Genomic DNA, 26,131 nt, shown 5'->3' with positions numbered 1-26,131 from the left:
ATTTTTTCGGTCGCGACTCGAAATCACATAAAGACAGCCAGGAAACGAGTTTTTGGAAGTTGTTGCAATATATGCCTACTTGTTTTATTTTAGTTTATTTTTTTTTTATATTTAACATTTTTTATTTACAGAAGGACATTATTAAATTGTTAATCTTTATAACATTTTTTACCTCTAAATCTTGTATGATATAAAAATAACAACCTTAAAAGATTTTAGCTGTCTTAATATTGTATTATTTATTTCTTTGTATCATATTGGTGTGTAACTAGGTAAACCTACCTATATTTAAGTAAAGAAATCTGTACAAGAACTCGATTGTGAAAATAATATCTAGTTACATTATAAATATTATATTATTTACCGTCATAAACATATCGTTTCGTGTTTTCATATTTAAATAAGTACAAAACAAAACGGTGTCGTTTCTATTCGATTTCACTCGATGCGTTTCGATGTCAGTGAGTAACGATCACTGTAGTCCACAAACTCGATTCTGCGTACAATTGTATGTGTTACGTTTATACTTTATAAATATACAAGCATGCGACTGTATGAGTGGATCCACTGGTTACATACAGCCACTGATTTGTGACCGTCTCATCTCATTCACTTACCGATTTGTTATTTTTAATTCCATGGTATTTATTCTTGGTTTAAATTCATGTTGTTATTCAACTCATTCCATAAGATGGAAACTTGTATATCAGTCCCAATTGTAAATAAATATGTATTACTTTAATGAAAATTATATTTTCGTATAATTTTAATTTCTCACTTCACTTTCTGTCACCTTTTCTTTCGTCATCGTTGTATTCTATTATAAATTCTAGTATAATAATTTATTAAACAAAGTAATATTACTAGAAATAATATTATATTCAACTTTTGCCCTAAGCTCTTTTGACTATAATATGTCACTACCTGCATTCACGTGTAAACTGTACAGCATTTACATTAGACAAATCTTAATAGCGTTGCGACGTTGCTTAATTAAGGGTCTGACTTTGATTTTACGTAAGACTAATTTAAGAAAGTGCATGCATATATAAAGCAAATGATATGAATGATGGTAGAGTAATGAAGTTAGTACCATATTATGTTTTAAGTGCTACGATTAAAACAGAATATGGACCAGCGTACTGTGGTCCCTATCTTAACTTTATGATGTACTTTATACAAATGTTAATTCGTAATAGGACGATACACATTGCAGTTAATAATAAAATAAAATCTTCTATAAATATTTATATAATACATACTTGAGTATATATGTTTAAGCATCAATTAGTTGCCATTTGTACAATAGATACAGTTGTGATGAGACAAAACGTTTAGCATATTATTAGATTTATTGCTAATAGAAAAGCTAATGAGTGCGCCTGAGCGCTAACTCTTGAGAATTAATGCACTTGGAGGCGGACCATACATAAAATTATCATAAAACTTGTTAATACAACTATATAAATTGTGAACGGATTAATTTATTGCGATGGCTGTTTACTTAATAACGTCTCTATTAAGATGTTAAGCTATTGTTTATAAAGCGCATTTCTATCCTTTTTACAAGTATAATATCACCAATTTAGATAAAATTTAAAAGCGTTTCTCATTCATATAAAATATGCATTCTTTATCAAAGTGTTTGTCAAATTTGCATTACACTATTGACATACTAGATAGAATAAAACACTCGAATAGTTACTATTACGAGAATTAGAAACCAGCCCATACAAATAGCTATCATTACTCGATGTTGAAAATTAAAACATTTTTGAGTTACACGATATTTGGACATAAATATATGAGAATAAGAGTTATAATTTATAAGATGGAATATTTGTGTGGGTACAGAGAATCAAAGCGATGCCGCGATGTAACTGTGAAGCGGCCGGGCATTTGTCGAGCTTGCCGTGTCAATAAACTTGATTCGAAAGTGGAAGACGTTCCGCCTTACATAAGCAGGCAACAATGTGAGCCGCACCGAAGAATACCCATAGGCCATGGAGTGTAATTTTAACAGACGTGCTGTGGCTCCGGGTGTATGGAAATAAACATGAGTTATCGGAGATGTCAACATTTAGCATTGGAGATTTTTAAATGATATAGAGTAGTAGGTAATTAATAAATAAATAAGTAGTCGACTTTAAATAATACTTACTGTTAGCTAAGCAGTTTTTTAATGGATGAAAACGGTATATTGCCCCCATCAGCTCTAGTAGTTTATGCTGGTCGGGCACCAATAAGGGATGATAGATGAGAATGAAGTCAGGTCAATCAGCCCATGATGGTACCGTTTGATGTATATACCAGAATTTACTAAGCACTTAGATATTTGTTTTTCAATTTAACTATTTGCATGTGCAATGAAGCGTTATTAATTCGTTTAGATAAGAAGTTACGTTTTCGGTAAAAAGGGTAATTTTATAAACTTTCTGTAAGACATTCTATATTTTAACGCCCATCTATCGATTTTTATTACACAGGACTACTTTCCATTTAAAATTTCGCTGTAAAAATATTAATAAATATAATATGGATTCATTGTGTATTCTATTTAGTAGGATTAATTTAAACCTCTATTATATAAAATTTCAAATACGAATTAGTCAGTTATTCAGGTTGAGTATTGTTATAGTCAAAGAAATTTTGTCACATTATTCCCTTCATTTAACACCTTCATAAGCATCTGGTCTTCAATATTCTTTGTTACATCTACTGTGTACACGTCTCGACACGGCCACAGCGTTCGGCGTCAGTCCAGTTATTTGCAAAACCGCTATTTATAGCAATTCCATAAGTAAGCTATATTAGACACACTCATAGATCGATTTCATATAAACTGCGAATCGATCATGGAACGTGATTTATAAGGAAAAAAATAATTTATACTTAATTATATGCGGTTACTAAGCTAACTGAAATTATTTTATTTAACTAACGTTGTCAAAATATTATGTTTTACTTGACCTACCGCAACGTCACTGTTAATTTCTATCTGATGTTTATACAAACATTTTTAAATAAGTATAAAAAAATAAGGATCAATTGCTTATGAAACGATAAATATATAATTTGTAGAATTTTTTTAATATATAAACCTGTTATTGTTTGTTATTTAAATATAATAAAAATGAAATGAAAATGCTCGTTTAAGACAAGTTCAGTCAACCAGTTAGATAAAATATTTACATTAATTCAAACTTAACGCTCTGTTAAAATCCAAAGCACCTACCTATATGTACGGGATACGAGGCAACTACTATAGTTCTTTTTTTAATTAAATGTCATTTTAATTAAGAGGTAGTTAAACAAATACTAACTTTCCTTTTAATTTCACTGTTGACGTTCATTATTATGTGATAGACCATTTGCATACCTTATGACGCTGTTATGGTTATTTTATACCTTTTAAAAAGTATTTTATGTGACTCCGAATATTATCACAGGCTCTTATCTGTAAAATGTAAATACAGTAGAGTTATTGTTGTACGTATATTAAAAAAAAAAAGAAAAGCATCGGTAATTATAAGAAGTGGCATATAGTCAAATGAGAAAAAAAAACCTTCGGTTGAACGGGTCAATAACTAGACAAAGGCCCGAGTAAGATTGTAGTTCTGATCGGCCTCAAATACTTTACGGTGAGTTTATTAATTAAGGTGGCCGACCTTGCGGGCCGCGCATCCAAGGCGCAAGGAGGTCGGTCGCGCACGCGGGAGCAGGACGGCGATAGTACCGCACTCCCCGCACGCCGATTCCCACACCCGCGCGACCCACCGCCGCACTCCGCGCCGTTTCAATCGTCTGACGTCTCCCTCATTGACCTTCCGTTATCTGCACTAGGATTGTCGTCGAGTTACATCGGTTTGTTGTCGCACTCATTGTTAAATGCTCCTAATTAATTTCGTTTATTATTTTTTTTATTTTCCAATTTATCATTAATGCAAAATTACTAGAGCAGATTCTGTATACAAATTGTTGATGTTGTGTATTATAAATTGTTTTATAGTAATTTAATTACGCTATAAAACTAAATAATTCATACAAATGATAAGTAATGTGAGCAGATAGACATAAAACTGTCGCTTATAAATTCACTGGATTTTCTTATTCAATTTAAAATAAAAGAAATTAGCATTATAAATAACTTAAAATAAATTAACAAGAAGAACTAATCAACAAAGAGCTTTAAAAGTCGTTCGGTCGCCAGGCAATTATGGATGCTAAGAGGCGAATCTACAGTAAGCCGGTATACATGACGTATCATACCAACACAAACACAATTGTGCGATGAGTAGCGCAGAACAATCGCAGGAGAGCGCACGCGGGAAGATCATTGGAAACCGCACCTTAAGCTCATTGTCAAACCGATTACAATAAACAAACAGGACAGACGCGGTTGGAATCTTGTCAAACAGGCGAGTTCGAGCGTTGACTTATTACTGGTAGGGCATTTCTGTGCACGCACTGTCAATTAAAAAACCGCCTTAGCGTAAATATAGAAAGTTGATATTACAGGAGCGTGGCAAGTGGACAGGTAAGACACGGGCACCGTCGCCTACGGTCGGCGCACACATGCACGCGTCCCCGGTGCCATAAATAAAAGATTCCTACAGAAACAATTGTTGCGTAGAGGTGAGCTAAGGCCTCGGTGAATGTAGTCGACTAATCGCTGTGAACCGATCGCGAAAGTAGGTGACCGCCGTGATTGACGCTTGCGAAACGCCGTTCGATGACATTTAGGCTGGAGCTTGCTGGACGGACGATACGTTAAAATCCCTCAATAAATAAATATGGTTTAAAAATCAATACATATGTATTTAATTACGTATATAAAAGTAAGAAATTATCACAGACAAAGTTATATTAACATTAGTCAATAATGTGAAAAAAATATCATTTTCTACTGATATACGGATAGGTCTCTGTAATAAAAAATATAAAAAGTAAGTGTCACCGCTCCACATCTGAAATCTCGAATCTAGTGCTTGTATTTATTGAAATATATAAACAATACATAATAAACTTAATTGAAATCGGGAAAATAAAATATTCAAGAACACTTCTAATTATAACCATTTCTGGGATAAAGTTTTAAAGAATAAATGTAATATAATACCTATTTATTAAATATTATAACGCAGTTTAATAGAAAATAATGGAAATATAATATTTATATAAATGTTTTAATGTCACGACAATAAGTCGTACCTAGTTACCTACTGCCGAATTATTATCAATGACTATTGATTTTTCAGTTATCTAAAAATTATCAGTTACGCATTTCGTAAGAGTACATATTTAATCAAAAAAGTTGATAGATAATCTAGTACAAAAAATTGTTATTAATATTAACGTCGTTCTGTCCAATAACTGGAACTCTACGGAATTTCTGTTCCGAGATAACGCCGCTCCACTTAACCTCGTCACACAAACGTAACTCGTAAACGTGAAACAATACGGTACACCATCACAACCCACAATAACACCTTACGGTTTCAATAACAAACAATATTACACCTTATTTGCATTGACATAAGGCAAACAAATTAGTTAGCCCCTGTAAAAAGTTGGCTTAACATTACGTACACTCACACCAGCGTACAATGAATCTGCGTTGGTACATTATCATCGATGTGTGTGTATGCTAGGGAAATTTATAACACTGTTCATCACTCTACAATCCACAGTAATTCACAGTTTTGTAGCATTTTATAAAGTAAACACCTCTGTGTAAGATTATCATTTAATAAATCGACTGTAGATTTTATCTGAAGCGGCAGAAATATTCAAGTTTTCGGTCATATATCTTGCAATCTTACTTCCTGAGTCATGCTATAAGCGTACGTTATATTATGTATGTAAACCTGTACCGTTGAAAATTTACAATTTTATTTTTATAACTAACCTGTATGTTATTCCTCACTACAGATTGTGGAAATATGAGTACATAATCTTGTTTGCCAATTTATTCTTGTGACACCAGTTTTTCCACTGATATATATTTTATGTAGATAGATAGATATATACTCATAAATAAATGTACATAAATATTATGAATGATTTGAATTATAGATATAAATACTTCGGTCACGTGCGTATTTAAATATACATAGTTTATGATATGTAAAACCGAAATTATAATAATATCAGTCAGTACCTTATACTGTGACATATTTCTATCGTTATCAACTTATTAAATACTAGTAAAAATTCAATAGAAGTCCTTAATTAAGGAAAATATATTAGAAATTTTAGCAGACGAATGACGAACGAACTAAAGCTGAAAGGCCATATCATCATAAAAGGGAATTAATTCTGAAGTGCATATTATTTTTATCCTTCATGCAATTCTTTTACTATCTCTCTACTTATGATTATTAGATATATTCTGTTTATATATTTTCATTTCTTAGTTTCATATTTCTGTTGTATAATCCGTTTAGGAAATACTATGAATATAAGTAATACCTACATATGTAAAGTACATTCTACGTCAATAAATAAAAAAGGTTCTTGTTATAACTTGTTATTAAAATTTTAATTGCTTACAGATTCGCTTGTATAGTTGATGCACTTGAATTATTTATTATTATATTACAGTTTATTAATCTATTATATTTTATCTTAACGTACATTTCGTTTAAGACACAGTTACAAGAGACACAAGACTACTTCAACTACTCGACCTTATTGATATTATTCAACAAAAGTTAATAAAAATAATTTTTCGTAAAGAAGAAAAAGTATTAAAAAGATAAAATGGACTGATTTCCTTCTTCGTTCCTTATTCGTCGTCTCACAGTGATATCGAGACGGCTATAGGCCAGATTTCCTGATTTTCCTTCTTCAGTTTGCCCAACCTTACATAATATATTCTTCAGACAACAACTCGCAATACTTGGGTAAATTGTTACCAAAGTGTTGCTGGATATTGATCTAGCAAAACTAGCTTCCTATTTGGGCCAACAACGAGATCTGGTATCTCCTATCTCTCTACCATCTGTGATCAACATAACTTTATTTATGTCACATAAATATTTTTTTTTATATAATATTGTTTTAGGTTTTTTTTAAAAGACTACAGCATGGGGTTCTTCATTGCAGGCCTTCATATGCTACGGTAACTGCTTACCATCAGGTGGACTGTATGCTTGTTTACCACCTCAGTAGTATAAAAAAATTGTATTACTAATAAAATCTCTGCAATTCTGACTTTGTATTACTTAATTTATAATTAGCTTGAAATATTGACAAAAATATAATTCTTTATATTGTTCAGGAGGTATCGTAAGAAGCTTACTATGGGTGTAGGCGATTGTTATCACTTTCCATTACGTGGGCCGTCCGTTTATTTGCAACTATCAGTCGTGCAAATAAACAGTTGTTTATACATATTTAGGTACATCGATAAAGAAGCTATTATAGTAAGGTTTAACGGGCTTTCTTTCTTTATAAATTTTTCATAGCGATTACAATAAAAAAGTAAACAGTAAGCAACAATCAAGAAATAGAAAACAAACGTGTGTCTAAATTCATATCAATTTGAATGTTCAAGTAAATAAATTTGAGCCGGTTGGTGATTTCTAGTGATACCGCCGTTTATGTAGAGATGAAGTGAGCATTCGGCTCAATTTGATAGGCATACATACATGTGCGCTTGCGCATCAAGCGACGCGACTGCGCGAGACAGCTATTTGTACTTAGTAGACCGAGCACGCCCACAAACTAACGAATATCGGTAACTAATATGTGGATGTGGTACGTGAATAAAATAAAAATGAAAAAATAAGCTACATGTGTACAATATTGAGAAAATTAAAAATTTTATTTTTAAATTTATGGATGATTTATAGCTTTCATGGAGGAATAAGACTAAACAAGTTCATTATGATCGATTAGGATAGTGAAAAATAACAATTCTGTATCGCCATATACCTGTGAATTATTTTATAGTAGTGAAATATTTGGTGGTATTTATGTAAATCGAAAAAGAAACCCAGGATTCTGACTGAAGAACAGGTAGTAGTCGAGATAAATGACTAATTTAGATGGAGACACTTAACCCAGCTGTTATTTAATAAAGTGGTTAATATACAGAAAGTAAATACTTAATCTCCCTTTGGCATTTATAATAAAAATGTACATCGTTAAATAGACTGTCAAGGAGTTTATTTATAAACTGTAATGTAAGCTCAAAATTTTTAAAAAAGGTCAATTGAACAATAAGACCTTGCTTCTTTATTCCGCGTCATTTCACTTAATGCAATGCTCCAAATGGAATGCATATAGTAACAACCACTGGGCGCCATTTTTATTATAAAACATCAACACCCACACTCTCTCCGTGATATACTTGAATTAATTACTAATCATAATATGTTCAACCCACTCGATACAACGATAAAGACAGAGGACGAGAGGTTTCACACTCCAGAGTTCAAACTTCTCGGTCATTGATATAGCAGTCAATTATTGTTCTACAATAACATTAACGTCAGATAAGAAAACAATTACATTACTGCAGTCAAAACAACTTCACTGTTATTACATACAATCACTTTTTCACAATGTATAGATGAACAATATCCTTAAATTAATTTGAAATAAGCCATTCTTTATAAAAGGTCATGGCTACTTTGTTACATGAATAGTTGCGACTTGATCACACACACAAGTGCAGTAAGTGTTAAGTTGAGGCCACGAAACTAGCGTATACGTTAAGAATAACACACGTGGCCAAGACAGAACCCGGACGCTGGAAATGCAAAGTGCATAAAGCGACACTTTGGCCGATAATGAGTTATATATCATTGATTTCAGTTTTTTTATGTTTCGTATAGTAATAAATTAATCACAGCAATTTAAGGTGATTTAGCTAAATACCAACCACAGATTTTGTGGTTTCATTTTTCAACTTCTGGTATGTGTAATAAAACCTATCAAAAATACAAATAACTACTTTCCTACCACATATTTACTATACTACCAATTATCACTCATTTGTGCTACGTGCTATGAGACGAAACGGATAAAATGCCGACTACCTACTCAATATTTAAAATGTGATTTAAATTCCATGACCAAGTATTTCGTTGTTCTTAACGCAACAATTTATTTACCATAAGTATAAAAACCATCGTTACATATTAAACACTTTCAAAATAAGCTATTAGTGTTCAAGTAAACTATTAATGTCCGCCTACTATTGCTTTGCAATTATTTAAATTCTTTGTGCTGTCAAATTAAGTTACTTTATGATCAGTTTTAACGATCAATTTCATTTCTAATATATTGAATAATGCATATTAATAAATTTGTTTATGCATGTAATGGCTTGTAAGCTCCTCTAATGATACGTATTTACATAGGTATGTAAACTAATACTAAAAGACCAAGCACATGAGTGTGCTCGAAGAAATCATTACATATTCCTTTTGAAAAAAAAAAGAACCATACTGTAATCTTTAAGGTAAACCTTTTAAATTTCCATTCTTCACCAAGTAATATCATAATTAAATATAACCAAGCGCTGATTATATTTTTAAATACACTAGTAGTTAAACCTACTCCTAAACACGCTTCAAATCAGATGTTGCCCCAATTCCTTAGTTGTACAAGACCCACGTAGCAAGCATTGTTACTCGCAATACTCCTCAGATCAACGCATAAGCATTGAGGTAATCTGAAAACTACAGAACGATGTACAAAAACTTCCAGTGGTGATTGACAATGAGAATTTACCAATCACACTGTCCTAAATAATTCTATATACTGGGCCGATTTCATGGAATAATATGGCTATAATCTCTTCCTAAGAAAAGTGGACAAGACGTTAAGTTCGGGACATAAATATGTTATGAATATTACTCCTAAAATAATATTTACGCATATTTGGTCATATTCGTATCTAATACCTGATTAAAAGTATCTAAAATCTGATACCAATGAATAGTCTACTGAAATCCTCACTGTTTTTAAATAAAGGTTAAATAAAAGTATATATTATATTAATCTTGATCATGATCCATCCATGAGCAATTGAACAACAGTTACTTATACCTGCAAACTGTCGCATTTATAATAACAAAAGCATTTTATTGGATTTCATTCACATCCACACCTTGATTACTAACATATACTTGCTGTACATTTTAATACAGTATTTGAAAATATTAGTGATAAGGAATTCATGGGACACCACAAAGAAAAGGGGAAGACCACAAACGTCATGGCTAACAAAAGTTTAGAGATATGAAACGGTTCAATCTTGTAGAGGAGAATGCATGTAACAGGAGAAGAAGAAGTAAATATGAAATCGGTAAAGCTTCAAATAGATAACCGAAATTCTAAAAGCATATTTATAAAGATGGCTTCCGATATAATTATAATCACTGTCTTGCCTATTTCCTAGAAGATTGAATCGTAAATTTTTCAATATATAATAATAATAATATAATGATCTTTAAAAAAAGACTTTATTATAGAAAAAAAGACGTCTTATGTACGTAAGTACATACGTACTCCGCCATATATATACATGAAAAAAGTAGTTCAAGAACAGAGTTGTTTTTATGCTTAGTACGACGTATTTTGGATATATCCATGTTTGAGGTTATTTGGGATCAAGTGTTACACGCAATGATAATTATTTAAACAATGTCTAAATGCCACGAGTTAATACTTTTGGAGAAATAAATTATTATTTATGGTTTTTTAAACCATTTACTAAATATACAAGAGTATATTAAAGAGTGGTAGTAGTATACTAAACAGTAGACTCATTTTGTTTTTATACAAAAATAAATTTGTTTACTTTATTACATAATACGTTTTGTTACTCCAAAGCGACAATTTCATTAGAAAATCAGTGACCGTCACAGTGTCGCGTCACTCACGCTCATTTCGCAGCCTATTATTCATATCTTCGGCGCTAGTATCTATGTACCTACATTTTTTACTTATTCTAAATGTACAATTTGCGTCAGTCGACCCTGACGACACTTCCCCATTTTTGTGAAGCTACTGGTCGAATCGCCGTTTCGTTTTCGAAGTGTGATCGTGTCCTTCACTGTTTGAAGTTTTACGTTTTGTAATTCATAGAACGTTTGTGATACAAATTTTAGTCAAGTAAATGACGTGATAGTCATACGCGATTTAAGATTTTTTTGTTTTACAATCAATAATTCCTTATCATAAAATTACATCACTTCTATTAAATAAGGCACGATTTCAAGAACTTATTTGGAGATGTTACAATCACGACTTTTCAATTATTTTCTATCTACCTGTACCTGTATATATTATACCCATTATAAAATATTTCAGTATTATGCACTGGCATTAAAAGGAGTCTATTAATAAACAAAGTTAGTTTTAATTATAATGCGTATATCAAAACGTAACTCAAATATTATATTGACAGAAGAGCAACTCACTTACTTCTAATATTGAAGATGGAAAAGATGTTGAGAGGATACATCAACTCAACAACTGTCTTATTATTATTTTATTGATATCTAACAAAGTACTGCCAGGAAAACAGCCGGATTTTACAAGTTGTACTATAAAAATATTTCAAGTTTACAGTTAAAGAAAGAGACAAGTCCATGTGTCGTGTAGGTAGTTATCCGACGAGTGCAAACCAACATTGAGCTTCCGCGATAATTATATTAATAAATAATTATAATGATTATTATATATGATAAACAAGATAGCATAGTAACGATAATAGTTCTATTTTATTATATTTTTCCGACATCCAACACATAGCTACGACAATTCATGGTTTATTACAATATTAGCTATAAAGGACGGTAAACATAGACTCGTTTTTGTTTTGAGACAAGTCGGGTTTACTACAGAAAACAAAACCACAATGTGACAAAATTCGGTAACACAATTACAAAACTTGTAAGAGTGCAGTCAGCCTTATTACAACATAACAAAAAGATGCAAAAAATTAAATAGAGAAAATAGAAAATAAAGAAAATTTTCATAGATATAGAAAGACCAGGCTGACAATGATTTATTTAATAATTAGCACACAAGATGCGTTATAAACATTTCACAATAAGGTACAAATTTAGATCATACACTAACCAAAAATATGTATGTCAAAAATATTACACATTACATAATGAATGCTTCTTATGACTACAACAAAAAATTGAATTTATTAAAAAATTTTAAGTATCCAATAACATGTATTAAGCCCGCCCTGTATACATATTTTAAGGTATGCAAAAGTATAAATAAAGGAATTGGGATATATCTTTGGATATTTTTTTTTGCATAAGTACGATTTCAAGCATAGTTTGTCAACTTCGACACTTTAGTGTGAGACATACTCCAAAATTTTTTGTTATGTCGTAGTTATCGAGCAACAAAGCAAAACAAGAACACAAAAAGTTCTTCAAACCTGTTGTTATGTAATAACGAGCAATGATTATGACATCAGTCTTTTGGCGACGCTTCTTAATAACTACATACAAGCGGGTAATACTATCATCTATAGAATTATTAAAGTTCAACTTTGATCATTAATCCTAATATAAATAAGACGCAAAGTACACAAATGAACAAGGAAAATTTAGAATGACAAATTACATGGACTTAAAAGCCTTGAACTGAACAAAATCTTAAAATTAAAGTGGCAATAATAATAAAAAATTATATAAACTGGAATAATTCACAGTGATTTTATATTAAGTTTTTTTTTCTATCATCAAGTTGGTATCAAATTTATTACTCGGTAGGTATATATCTACATACTAAGAAAGGTCGTGTAGTCTTGGCATAAAATAGACCACGCTTTTCTTGCCCATGGGTGTCGTAAGAGGTAACTAAGAGAACGTAATGGTCGAGGAATAGATAACAGTGACTCTCTTAAAACATCACTAAAACCTAACTGCCAACCCGCCTGCCAAGCGTGGCAACTACTGGTAAAACTCCCATTATGAGGGAGGCCTATATTCAGCAGTAGACAACGGCTATATGATGATATCTACATCTATAATTTTTACCTAAATATTTTAATAATGAAAGGTATATATATATTGTATTAATTAAAAGTATTTTTAACAACGTAAAGGTGACTGACGTGGACTGTCATAAATACTTCTCTACAACAACAATATTCTATACTGTTGACATCATGTCATTTGTTGATCTCAAACTACTCAACTACATCATCACTCATTCTTCAAGCAAGGTTTTTCTTTACTAATACGTTCTAATACTACGAAGATCAGAGCTGAACAACTTACAACTCATTATATAACAGTTTATTTATGAAAAAAAAAAGTTACGCCAAGAAAACAGTTACGTTAAATCAATGTATAAGTACTCACTTCTTACTCCAAAAATAAGTAATTAAAAATAAAAAACCTCAAATTGAGAGATTAGTACAATATAAATGATAACCTTATTATATAGAACTTATAACATGAACGTCGTAAATACAATAGAAGAATTAAATGTGGTTAGAAAAAAAGAACAAAACAAATATGTGTTAGTTCGTCTATAGAGTTTATTGTTATAAAATGTGGTTGTCATAATAAGAAGTGGTTTCACTACGTTCACAAGGCCTCGTCACTGCGCAGGTCTTTAGTGACATCATGCGCCCGCGCCGGCACAGATTACAATCGCGACGATTTACATTATTGTCATATTGATTTACTGACGCCATAATACATATAGCTTCTATTTTGGCGTGTTAAGAATTAATTGGCCACCCAGTAAAAATTACTGCTTTGGACTGACAGATTTGTGTCTTTTTCACTTAAGTTACTAGATCTCTATTCCAGGTAGATATTTCATGAAACATCGCAGTGATAATATAGACTAATAATCAAGATAGTACCATTAAAAAAACCCACTTCAGTTATGGCAAAATCTGTTATTTTGATTTTAATACTAAACTACCGATATTGAAAAAAATTTTATGGGCCCAATTTCAAATATCCTTTCAGATAAAGTACAAACTTTCCAAACCGGCTTATAACTGACAGAGTTCTCATAACTTCGTCAGTTAACATAAAAAAATACAAACGAATTAAGAATCTCCTTCTTTTTGAAGTCGGTTGAAAAGTGCATAGTTACTGCTAATATAATTAATTATACGGACTACCTCGATAAAAAGACATTGATAGAGTGAGAGATATCAAAGTTTATAGAGATGAGATGATAAATTTGAACGTCCTTGGCTGCAACAACCCGCTTGCCAAGCGTGGCAACTACTGACCCCCCCCCCCCCCCCCCCCCCCTTATGGGAGACGCCTATATCTAGCACAGTTAATGGCTAATGTGATGATAATACCCACGAGTTCGTCTTCATAACCGGGATATGTTTACTGACCGGGATAATAAAAATTGCCTATATCCTTTTCCATTCCATATAGTACGTGTATACCAAATTTCATAGTTATTGGTTAAGCTGTTAAGGCGCTACAAGATAACAAACGAACTCATTTTCAAATTTACAATATTCAACATACAGTGAGTGTAAAAAGTATTCGTACACCTAGGGTTATAATAAAAAAAATACGAATTTGATAGACTTTCCTCTATTTTTTTAATTTAAATCAATACTGTTAAATAGTTTAACATTCCCGCACTTTGTTTATGATAATTTTTGTTTTATAAAAAAAAAATTATACAACATAAAAATATTTTTACGTTAACTAAGCAAATAATGACAAACAAAAAGTATTCGTACATTCATTCTTTTTTAAATGAAATTCTGTATAAATCATTTATTCAATCGAATTTTTCATATATCTACAATGCCAAGGTCATTTTTAATACGTAGGTATAGATATTAGACGTTTTAGTTGCACTCGTGACAAGTATAGACGTGTTTAGTTACAAAAATGGGTCGTAAAGCAAAAGAAACGAGTGAAGAGGAGAGAAAAATAATTATTAATTTGCATAATCAATGCAAATCATTATGTGAAATTGCAAAATTTGTCAATAGACCACGTTCAACCGTACAGACTATAATTGATCGGTTTTCTATTACTAAAACACTAAAAAACAAACCCAGAGGTGGGGCGTCCATCAAAAATCACGCCTCGATTGGATCGGAAAATTTTAAATTTTGTAAAAAAAAATCCAAAAATTAGTGCCCCTCGAGTGTTACAAGAAATTAATAATATCAATGATTGCCATATTTCTGTCAGTACCGTTCGGAACGTATTACGTAGTAACGATTATCATGGAAGAACTGCGCGTAAAAAGTATTGGGTAAATGATATTAATAGAAAAAAAAGATTAGAATTCGCAAAAAATATATTAATGAAAAAAATCATTTTTGGCAAACTGTTATTTACTCAGATGAATCGAAATATAATATTTTCAAATCGGATGGACATCATATGGTATGGAGAAAGCCTAATATGGAATATAAGAAAGAAAATTTATGTCCAACGGTAAAACACGGTGGTGGGTCAGTATTTGTATGGGGTTGCATGAGTGCTTTTGGGGTGGGAAAACTTGCATTTATTGATGGAATTAGGGATCACAAAACGTATATTAATATTTTAAAAGAGAATCTTCTCTCTAGTGCAGCTCAAATGGGTTTTAACAATAATTGGATATTTTTACAAGATAATGACCCTAAACATAAAGCATGGAATACTAAAGCAGGGATCCTGTTTAACGCTCCAAAATACCTAGAGATTCCTCTTCAATCACCTGATATTAATATTATAGAGCATGTGTGGGATTATCTCGATAATAAAATTCGAAATCGACCAATTTCGTGTAAAGAAACACTAAAAATTGCGCTTCGCGAAGAATGGGCATTGATACCGTCTTCTTATATTTTCAAACTAGTTGATTCGATGCCGCAGAGACTCCAAGCTATCATCAATGCTAACGGTGGTCCAACAAAGTATTAATATTTTTTTAATATTCATTTACTTACAAATTTTATAAGTGTACGAATACTTTTTGTTTGTCATTATTTGCTTAGTTAACGTAAAAATATTTTTATGTTGTATAATTTTTTTTATTAAAAAACAAAAATATCATAAACTAAGTGCGGGAATGTTAAAATATTAAATAGTATTGATTTAAATTAGATAAATAAAAGAAAGTCTATCAAATTCGTATTTTCTTTATTACAACCCTAGGTGTACGAATACTTTCTACACTCACTGTATATCGATTACACATAATATACAATCTCTTAAGGGTCAGACAATTGTTATGGTGTGCGACGTTTATTAATTATTTTTTTACCTAATGAAACACGAACATAAAAATATGAACTATTTATTTACAATCACGTAGTAAAGATGTACGAGAATTTACATCTAATATTATTATAGTTTAATAATAATAAAAAAAAAATTAAAAATAGAACAAACCTGTATTACTAGGGGGGAAAGGGATTGTTAGTAATGGAGACTAAGAATCCCATTGCTAGCAATATACCCAACTTGGTTGACCTCCTTGTGGTTCCCCCTGGAAACTATCATGATTAACTCCAGATGAATTCATCATGATGGGCTAACTGTCCTGTTTTCATTCTCATCGATCACCCTTCACTGGTCACGCCCCGCCAGCGTATTCCGTTAGCGCAGGCGGGGTTACTATTCCATTTTCATCCAATAAAAAAAACCTATAGTACTGTAAGTGACCACAGGTGATTGAAATAGTGACGTATGTATATTAGTCATTTCTATCACCAATTTACAAAGATAAAGTTAAAATGTACAAAGATAATACTGTATGGACAAGACTGAATTTTGATTGGGCAAACATTTAAATACCTAGAAGAAGAAACTGAATAAGATTATTTTATTACTCAGTAAATATATTTTTACAGGAATCAGTTCTTACATTCTCTATTAACCTTTATAGGTTTAAATTGGCACGGCATAATCACATCCATGTTAACATCTATATTGCACAGGCATTGTGTTTAACTAACATATTTAATAGATTTTTTATACCACAAAAGTGGCAAACAAGCATACATCCCATCTGATGGTAAAGGGTCACTGTAGCTTATGAACACCTGCAACAGAGGTGTCACGTGTACGTCGTCGACCCTAAGAATCCTTAACATAATCTTTTTGAAGAACCTTATATTGTAGTCAGTCTCTCTCTATAAATAAATAAAAATAGTAAAAAATCTAAATTCGAATACAATTTGAGTGATTTAATTATTGATAATATTAATTTAAAATAATACACACTTACGGATTTCGTACAAAAATATAAAGGGTATCATCCACAATCCTGTTTTTAATATCGAATGTGTGTAAAATATGTCTCCCTAAAAGGGCACAAGAGATTCACGCTCTCTTACGGTAGCGCTTTGATGTTGTCACATTGCCGTCCCAAGCCATAAGCGGAAGCGTCATTATTAACGACACTGGTTAAAACTTCCTATATACATACATTTTTATTAATATCTTATTTGTCAACCTACTTCATAAAAAAGGAGGTTCTCAATTCAGGTGTACTGATATTTATTTTAATGTTTATTACTTCATAACTCCATCAGTTCTGAACCGATTTGGAAAACTTCGTTTACTAAGAACTTAATCTTAAATACATATTAACGAATTTTTTCATAAAACTTTGTATGATAATCAAGTTGACGACCAATCTAATGGAAAATTATCAAGGATATTTTACCTAACCTTAATTTTAAATAATATTACTTTCCAAGTTTAAGTATGAAAAGTTCATGAAGTTTTTTTTATACAACATTACATACAAGTTGTATGTTTTTTTCCGGAATATGAAATATCTAATGCATCTATTGATTTTCTACATTTTTAAAAACAATTAACCAATAAACTATTAACTCCCTATTTGTGGAGTCCTGTGGTGGGAACGGTGGGATAACATTTCCTATTTTAAAAAACCCAACGATCGACATGGTTTTAATGCTGTGTTTATAAAAAAAATTTCCATCTTACTCAAATGGAACATATTCTTTCGAATTGATATCAAGTTGCTGACTTAGACCAAATTTGGTGACCGACAATGAAGGCTATCAGAAATGGTGCGAGCTGAACCGGTGTCTCCGGTTCTGGTTCGTCGCGTGCTTCAAGTACTAACCTATACAGACAGTATCTTTTACTCGTTTTTCATACCTCGAAGTAAAGGTGACAAATGTAAAAATAGTTATTTTACATCAACTTCTCACGTCTCCGTTTTGGTCGACACTACAATCGCGACATTGTTTTAATACCTACATTCTACATCAATACTTATTTAACTTAATTGATACTAATTCTTTGAAAGTTATTTTGTTTGTTTGTTCTTAATGCTTTAATTTCTTAACCAATCCTCTTGAATATTGGCATGTGTACTAGTTGGGATGAAGTACGACATAATAGTACTTTTTATCCCGGTCCTACAGTCGAAATCGCGGCTAAAAACTATTTCATACATATATTTTGCATATTTATAAATTGAAATTAACATACTAGTGAAAAGTTACGAAACGTACTTGACGTCATTGCCCGTGTGCATTTTATGTTGGTCCGTGTGGGTATTGTTATAACAAACATACCGCAATTGATTGATTATTGGAAAAAAATAAATGAAAAATATATCAGTAAAAATTATATATCATACCATGAAGAATGAATAGTCCAATAATAAATTTTTGCAGGTGACAAATATGTATGCATTCAAACCATTAGTAATTTTAAAGGAATGCAGGTGTCGGTTTTACTATTACAAAAGTACATAAACATCTATTTACTCTTCAAGCTGAAGGCACCTCTAAATTCTGTCACGACTTTCGCTACTTTAATATTTCAATCTTTCATATATAGAGGCAGTCTGACAAACAATACAATAAAAACATGTAGGTATTACGCAGTTATCTTACTAATAATAATACTGTAAATAGACGATGTTATATGTAATAATTTTTTGAAATTTTATTTTATGTTTATTCTGATATCGTGCTAAAACTACTGCACTATATTGGATGCTGTTTCACAGTTTTTAATAGATGAAAATGGAATGGTAACCTCGCCCGCGCTATCGGTATACCCCGACGAGGCACCAGTGACAGATGATAGGTGAGAATGAATGCAGGTCAGTTGGCCCACCATGATGAATTCGACAATAATTAAACATAATGGTTTCCAGGGGGAACCACGTGGAGGTCGACCTGAGAGGATCAATTGCTAACAACGGGGCTATTAGCCCTCATTACTAACAATCCCTTTCCCCCATCTGTTTCACAGTTATGTTCCTGAAGTTAGATCAACTTAAAACCTGGTGTATGTTTTATTTTAATACGCCATGTAATCATGTAATGATCTATTTCATTGTCTTTCCTACTTCTGAAATCAAGGCAAGGAAAAATAACATACTAGGTACTACGAAATAATACAATAGTATGTACTTAAACTTCAGCTTAACTCAATACACTCTAGGTAATTGCGTACAACTACTTACGTCATATTTTTGCGTATGACGTGTAAATACAAAATACCATTAATGGTATTTAGAGTAAGAACGTTTGAAATATAATGTGTAATATAAGTAATGATATTAATTTATTATGAAATATATAATTGCGAGTTAGTGTCGAATATTTTCATTATACCTATCTACAAATATATAACACGTTATTGATTACTAATCAGAAATATCAGTGTAAAGATAATTATGTTAAAACGATAATGATGCATGCAAAAATATTTTTCATTTTTCAATTTAATAACAAAAAAAAAATACTCTTATCTAAGATAATAGTTATCTAACTCAATAAATAAACGTTACGTATTCTATTTATATCTTCTCATTACATATTCTATGCAACAGGATTATTAGCTTTAAAATTTCACGTGGAATTTAAAGGTCAAATTAAATTTAATAATAATAAAGAGGTCAATTTTGTTAAAGCAATATTACCATATAGGTCTAGCCTAAACCTATAGTTAGACATATTAATAATATTATAATGTGGAAAACAGAATAACAATCAATTGATATGGCGATGAGCAACCGGCCTCGGGGCTCGTCTGCTTACGTTTAATAGGGTCGTGCGTTCAATGTCAGACGCTGCACTGCCAAGGGACAGACGGACGCGGTGGCGATTTTTTGCTAATTTACTCATGCATTAAGTCTCATTACATTAGTCAGTTGAGCGCTAACAATTATCATTTCGGTCTCCTTTCAACAACTACAAACCAATGGATATTCTTTGTATTATGATGTATTATGAGGATAGAATGAAGATAGGAAAACAAACAATGAATAGCAGCAATAAATTTGGAAAGTTAGACAGAGAAAAACATAGGAATAACAGAAAGGTAGTGACTAATTTAAGAAAAGGAATAAAATTTTAAATTAGTAAAATTAAACATATAAAAGAAGACTTTTTGTGTTTACGATTCTTGAAACAATGTCGTCCTATGAACCTATTTATTTTGAAATGGTGATTTAAAACAAATATCCAATTAGTTAATATTCTAGAAATAATTTGTTTATAATTACATATTGATTAATGTTAGACTATTAAATATTGTTACCTAACTAGTTGTCTGCCGACTATTTCTTATGCGTCGAATTTAGAAGTAAGAAATTTAATGTAATATGTAGTCTATTTTTTTTTTCAAATATTGATTTGAAATATATTGGTATTCTATTAATTTTTCTTAAATATCTCCAATGTACAGATATCAATCTAGTTACAATTTTAACATAAAATTCGATTAAAATTAAATTTAAAAATTGATCAGAAAGTGTCTGACAGCAAATAAATTAAAAAATCAAGAATTAGAATAGATAACTAACTAATAGGTATTTAACTTAGTATTGAATAAACGATTAAATTGGCTGAAAGTCAAAGGAATATGTATTTTTATTTCTCCATAACAACATAAATTAGAAAAAGTGGACTCACTAAAGTATTACTCTTATTTATAAAACATTGAAAATTTAATATAATTTATTTTACCTTTTTTTAGTCTGAGTTGATTAAATTGATGTTACTATAATTTTGATCCGCAAAAAAAGCAGCTACTTTAATCGTGACAAATAATTATAGTATAATATATTATAATTCTAAGTATAATTCTAAGCTTCTTTCTTGCTCTATTTAAAAGCTTGAGCCTAGAAAAAAATCTATGCATTAAAGATGTAAAAAACTGTAAATAATAAACAATTCGTTTAAAATAATAAAGTTTTTTAATACTTAAATAACTTAAAATATTGTTTACAATCCCTTTTTATTACGCTAATATTACGTAAAGAATTAGATAGATCCATATAAATAATACTTAGGCCACAGAAGAAATAATAGAAAATGTTCATTATTATCAAAATCAGTATCTATTTATTTATGAAGGCCTGTTACCATATTCTTGTTTCTTGTATTAACATACGTACAGCCGATACTACTTACATACCATTTAAATCTTTGCGCACAAAATATGATTTCATACTCATAATTATATACCGTGTCAATAGAGTAGTTTTTTGAATGACATGTCGTTTAATATAATTGGGCAAGTTTTAATAATTACGAACAATCGTCAACTCAGTTGAGTAAATAACCCAATCTTCTGCACAATAACTAACTACGTAATATTGTGTTTAGTCTTATCATACAAATATTATTTTCCATTTATTTTATAACATCTACTTACGTATTCAATTTTTATTACATCAGTATGCATTCACTATTTGCATTACTATATATTATGTCTAGTCTTCTTTTTGACGTTACAACAAATATTATCAGAAAGTATAATAATTACTGGTAGAATTTCAATGCGACTCACCTAAATAGATTTCATCGCAGCAGCAAGGATCATAATTATTTCTACAGCAAAATAGCAACATGCATTATTGTATTTCAAACTGAAGAGTTGGCTACCTTTTTTTATGTAACTTGGAATGGCAAACAAGCTAACGGCCCGGCCTGATGGAAAGTACGTTAGCCAGTAAAATTCTCAACAAAAGAAGAACCAATACTTTCATTTGTGTAAATCTTCATGAATATTAACGTATCTATGAGAAGTGTAATTTACAGCACAGTACAGTATGCATGGAGTACCTATTAATGGGCAGTTTGCAATTTTCAGTTGTATAAAGAATATTAATCCTAATTTTTAATTAAACTAATACATTACAAACGTTATAACGTTTTAAAGTCAATATATAATTAACCTTCCTGTTTACTAGTTGACAAGATAACTACTGCTACTACGCGTAATATCACGCAAGAACCTCTTTACTACTGATAACAATCTGTGTCCGGTTATCTTGTTATCTGCGACGCAGTGGAAAATTTATCCAAACTGGGCAACACGAATTACTTCTAATGAGCAATAGATATTAATTTGACTGCAAATTTTAAACGAGTTCTAAGAAAACTCATTGGTACAAGTTATCGCATTATAATAATTGTTATATTGAAGTTGTTAAAACATTTGTTGAGTAAATAGGTTAATTCTTGAGAAAAGGCGACTTTGTAATAAACAGATTTTAGTTTGTTGACTCAGCGTAAAATGTGATCTTAGCTAACATAGTTTAGATCTTAATACAATACATTGAGCTGAGTTGAGACAAAAATACATAAATATAAGAAACAGTAAGTAAGTACGAGTATTTTAGCCTACTTTGTAGAAATTATCTATTTGAAAAAAGTATCTATTATGTGATTTTTTTTATACTGCATTCAATAAACGAAAACAAAACAATACAAAGAACAATATAGTAAAAAAGTCTCAGGCATTCAAGAAGTTTTATGACCATAAGACTAAATGCCGGGACAAACTAATCTTTAACGGAAACAGACAGCAGGCAAGACAAATCATGAGACCAATAACAGCTAAACTTCTTGTAAAGCACATGCATTTTAAGCACTGCATAAAGCTTACAAGATCAATCTGAAACAATGAATGGAATGAATGGAATAGAAGTTATGATGGTGAATTATGAACCAAGAAAGATCAAAACTGCCGTTTCCTGTTAACGATACTTTCAAGATCAACCGTATCAAAATATTCATAAATGGTGCGACCATTTGAAATGGTAAGTTTTAAATTTTGAAATTCTGAATCAACATCATATAGATGATAATCTAAGCAAAGACCAAGGATAATAATGGTTTCGGACAAAATTTATCTCGTACTATGTAGGTCGTTACACTACTTTTGAATACTACTAATCCACCAATCATTCGACATACTCATAATATCTTTTTGATGTAATTAAACTGGAAACTAATTATTAACATTTATATCATAAATGGTGGGCGTGTGTGGTTAGAAATAATAAACGAACACCAAAGCGAACCATTTTCATGAAAGACGATATATTTTGTTATCAACTGTCTTTAAAAAAAGGTGGTTCTCAATTCGGTTGTATTTTTTTTTTATTCTTGTTACCTCATAACTGCGTCAGTTGTAAACCGATTTAGAAAAGTCATTTTTTTTATCTAAATGGTACTTCAGATTGGTTCCATGGAAATTTCATCAAATTCGGCTTAGTAGTTTAGTTTAAACCAAAAAATTGATCCTTTTGAAGTAGATTTTTATGGAACACAATTTAATTATACAATCCGAAGTATCTTTTGTGTTTACATCGAGTATCATGTTTACATCAGTACGTATGTATTTTATTTTATTTTGACACAGATAAAATTCTTTCTAACACTTACGTTATAGTTAAAATTAAAGTTTAACCTCAGATACTGCGGTAGTGATCACAAATAGTCAGTAAGTAAGCATGAGTATGTATTGCACAAAATTTGTCTCTAAATTGAGCCAACATTCCATGCATCGCAATAAATCAACGCTTCTAGTCTGTATTGAGGACAAGTCCGACCTAAGAAAGGTAAATGCTAGTCGTAAGCGAAGTCGACGGAGGCGAGAGGTCGCCCGTTCTAACGTGTCGGCCCCGAAACAAATGCGCACTTATTTGCCAATACTATGATGTTATGACTCTATTTATTTATAACAAGTGCGGTCCTTAAATTCACAAAACTATTGTTAATGTAAAATTTGTAATATAAATAATTCCATAGAGTGAAATAAAACCATCTGTGACCAACCATTGGACTCATCATATGAAGCTATTTCGTAATCTTCAAACTAGTTTAATATTACTTTGAGACAATCGATATCTAACTAAACATTGACGCGTCGATTGATTATCGTAGTTTTAATTCTGATCGATGCAAGGTCGTCTCACTTTAATGACCGATGTTTTTCCTCACGCGTTCTGTTCCTCATGACGATAATAATTATTTCCATTTGTGATTCATCACTTATTTCTGTGCTAATCATAATATAGTTCAGGGCCTAATTATTATTAAACGTTACACCTTTAAATTCGACATAATAATCAAGGTCTATTAAAAACGAATAAATGATGTAGATACCAACCTATTAATTTTTTGGTTTTAGGTTAAAATTTAAGAATTTGTTCCACAAAAAGGCCTCTAAATTTAATCAATTTTATAAAAGTACATGGGAGTACAAAGCAGGGAGTCAGTGGATGCAGGTGGCTCAAGACCGTTCTATGTGGCAGTCTATCGGTGAAGCTTATGTCCAACAGTGGACGGATAATGGCTGAAATGATGATGATAATGCTAACACATTTTTGAAGATTTCACGGCCTACTAAAAATACCATCTGATTTTAAACTTTTTTATGTCGTTTAAGAATAGAAAAGTAAAAAAATATGTTAAAAAATAACTTGTACAGGTAGATAAAAAACTTAATCGCTAGCCATATACGAGTACGTAGTACGTGGACACAAGTTTAGAATAGTTCAATCGCGTTCGATTGCAAAACTACAACGCGCTAATGCATACTATATATAAATATAATGTATACAGACCGTCCTCGACGGCGACTCTTGCGCACGTGACTGCGTGCGCGCGCATTCTACGGGCTGTTATGACAACAAAAACAACACGGTCCATACATAACGTGTGCTCTTGTATGACATATACAATTATATACCACCCAGTATCCACTTCCTATCACATTACTTGCTTCACGTGCCATTAACTTCGCACCATGAAGAAGTCTGGGCATTAATTTCTATTGAATGCGCTTGTCATTTAACTATTTTCTTGGTTGACGAGAACGTTATTTTTTTTAATATCCATATTTTACATAATCTTGAAACTATTTCTCAAAAAAGTAGTAATTTCATGGCAGACAACTAACTTCCATCAAACGTATCTAATAATTTAGAATTTTATTAAATAAAAAGTAAAAAATACAGACGAATTGAGAACTTCCTACTTTCGGAAATCGTTTAAAAATATATCACTAGTAGAATAGAATAGGCAAGTTATTACTAAAGATGAAAAACACGAAAAATGCTGACTCACTGGTCTATGTGCAACATATAGGGTTACCATTCTCTCAAATTTTCACAAACCACAACTATTTAGTGATACATAAATTCATTTTTTTCAAACGTCTTTTAAAAGAAAGAGGTTCTCAATTCAGTCGTATTTTTTTTTGTTTGTCACCTCATAATTCCATCAGTTGTAAACCGATTCGGAAAATTCTTTTTTTATCAGAAAAGATATACTTACAGATTGACCTTATAGAAATTTTTCTCAAAATCGGTTTAATAGTTTAATTTTAAAATCGAAATATCTGGTTTTGTCACAATTGAAGTAGATTACTTTTTTGTGGAACACGTTTAATTATTTTATTACAGTTAACCTATAAATGAGGCATCATTTGACAATGAAATGACAGATATAACGTATCAATGGCAGATGACGCGAAACTATGCTGTGTATAAAGAGCTCGTTTGTTAAAACCTTCACCATCTTCATTTCAGTTCTCTATTATCTACTATTAAACTTTAAGGCTCTCCCATACACTACAATAAGGTGATGATCTTGAGCCACCTACGTCCACAAATTCTTTATTACACATTAATATTGACGCCCAACCTAATTTATGCATGGGGTTCTTCAAAAATGGAGTAAAGAGGTTTCTTCAGGGGGGGCAACGCGCGCGTAATGCCCCTGGTATTGCAGGCCTTCGTAGGCTACGGTAGCAGCTGTCATCTCAGTAGTATAAAAAAAAAGTAGTAATAAATGTTTTTCATTATATATAAACTGGCGATCCGCTCTGGCTTAGCTCATATATATAAAAATTTG

At 31.2% G+C, this 26,131-nt stretch overlaps 1 protein-coding gene across 9 annotated transcripts in view; it reads right to left on the bottom strand.

Annotated features, from left to right (window-relative positions):
- The window catches only part of LOC113515661 (uncharacterized), a 92,235-nt gene that overhangs the window by 7,726 nt on the left and 58,378 nt on the right, over window positions 1–26,131 (bottom strand). Inside the window, exons 1-2 of one of the 9 annotated variants that reach the window (XM_052893237.1) lie at window positions 3,669–3,810; window positions 3,324–3,457 (exon numbers count right to left, since the gene is read on the bottom strand). The exons of 7 other annotated variants lie outside the window; for them this stretch is intronic. The gene's annotated coding sequence lies outside the window, so the exon portion shown is untranslated. Of the gene's footprint in view, window positions 1–3,323; window positions 3,811–26,131 lie in introns of those variants that run through there. One more of the 9 variants, XM_052893236.1, reaches the window with a different exon arrangement.

Source organism: Galleria mellonella, unplaced genomic scaffold (genome assembly GCF_026898425.1).
Source record: "Galleria mellonella isolate WM207_F2 unplaced genomic scaffold, CSIRO_AGI_GalMel_v1 utg173, whole genome shotgun sequence".
NCBI classification, from domain to species: Eukaryota; Metazoa; Arthropoda; class Insecta; order Lepidoptera; family Pyralidae; genus Galleria; species Galleria mellonella.
Note: the sequence above shows the minus strand (reverse complement) of the source record. Positions and strands in the feature narration are given on the sequence as shown.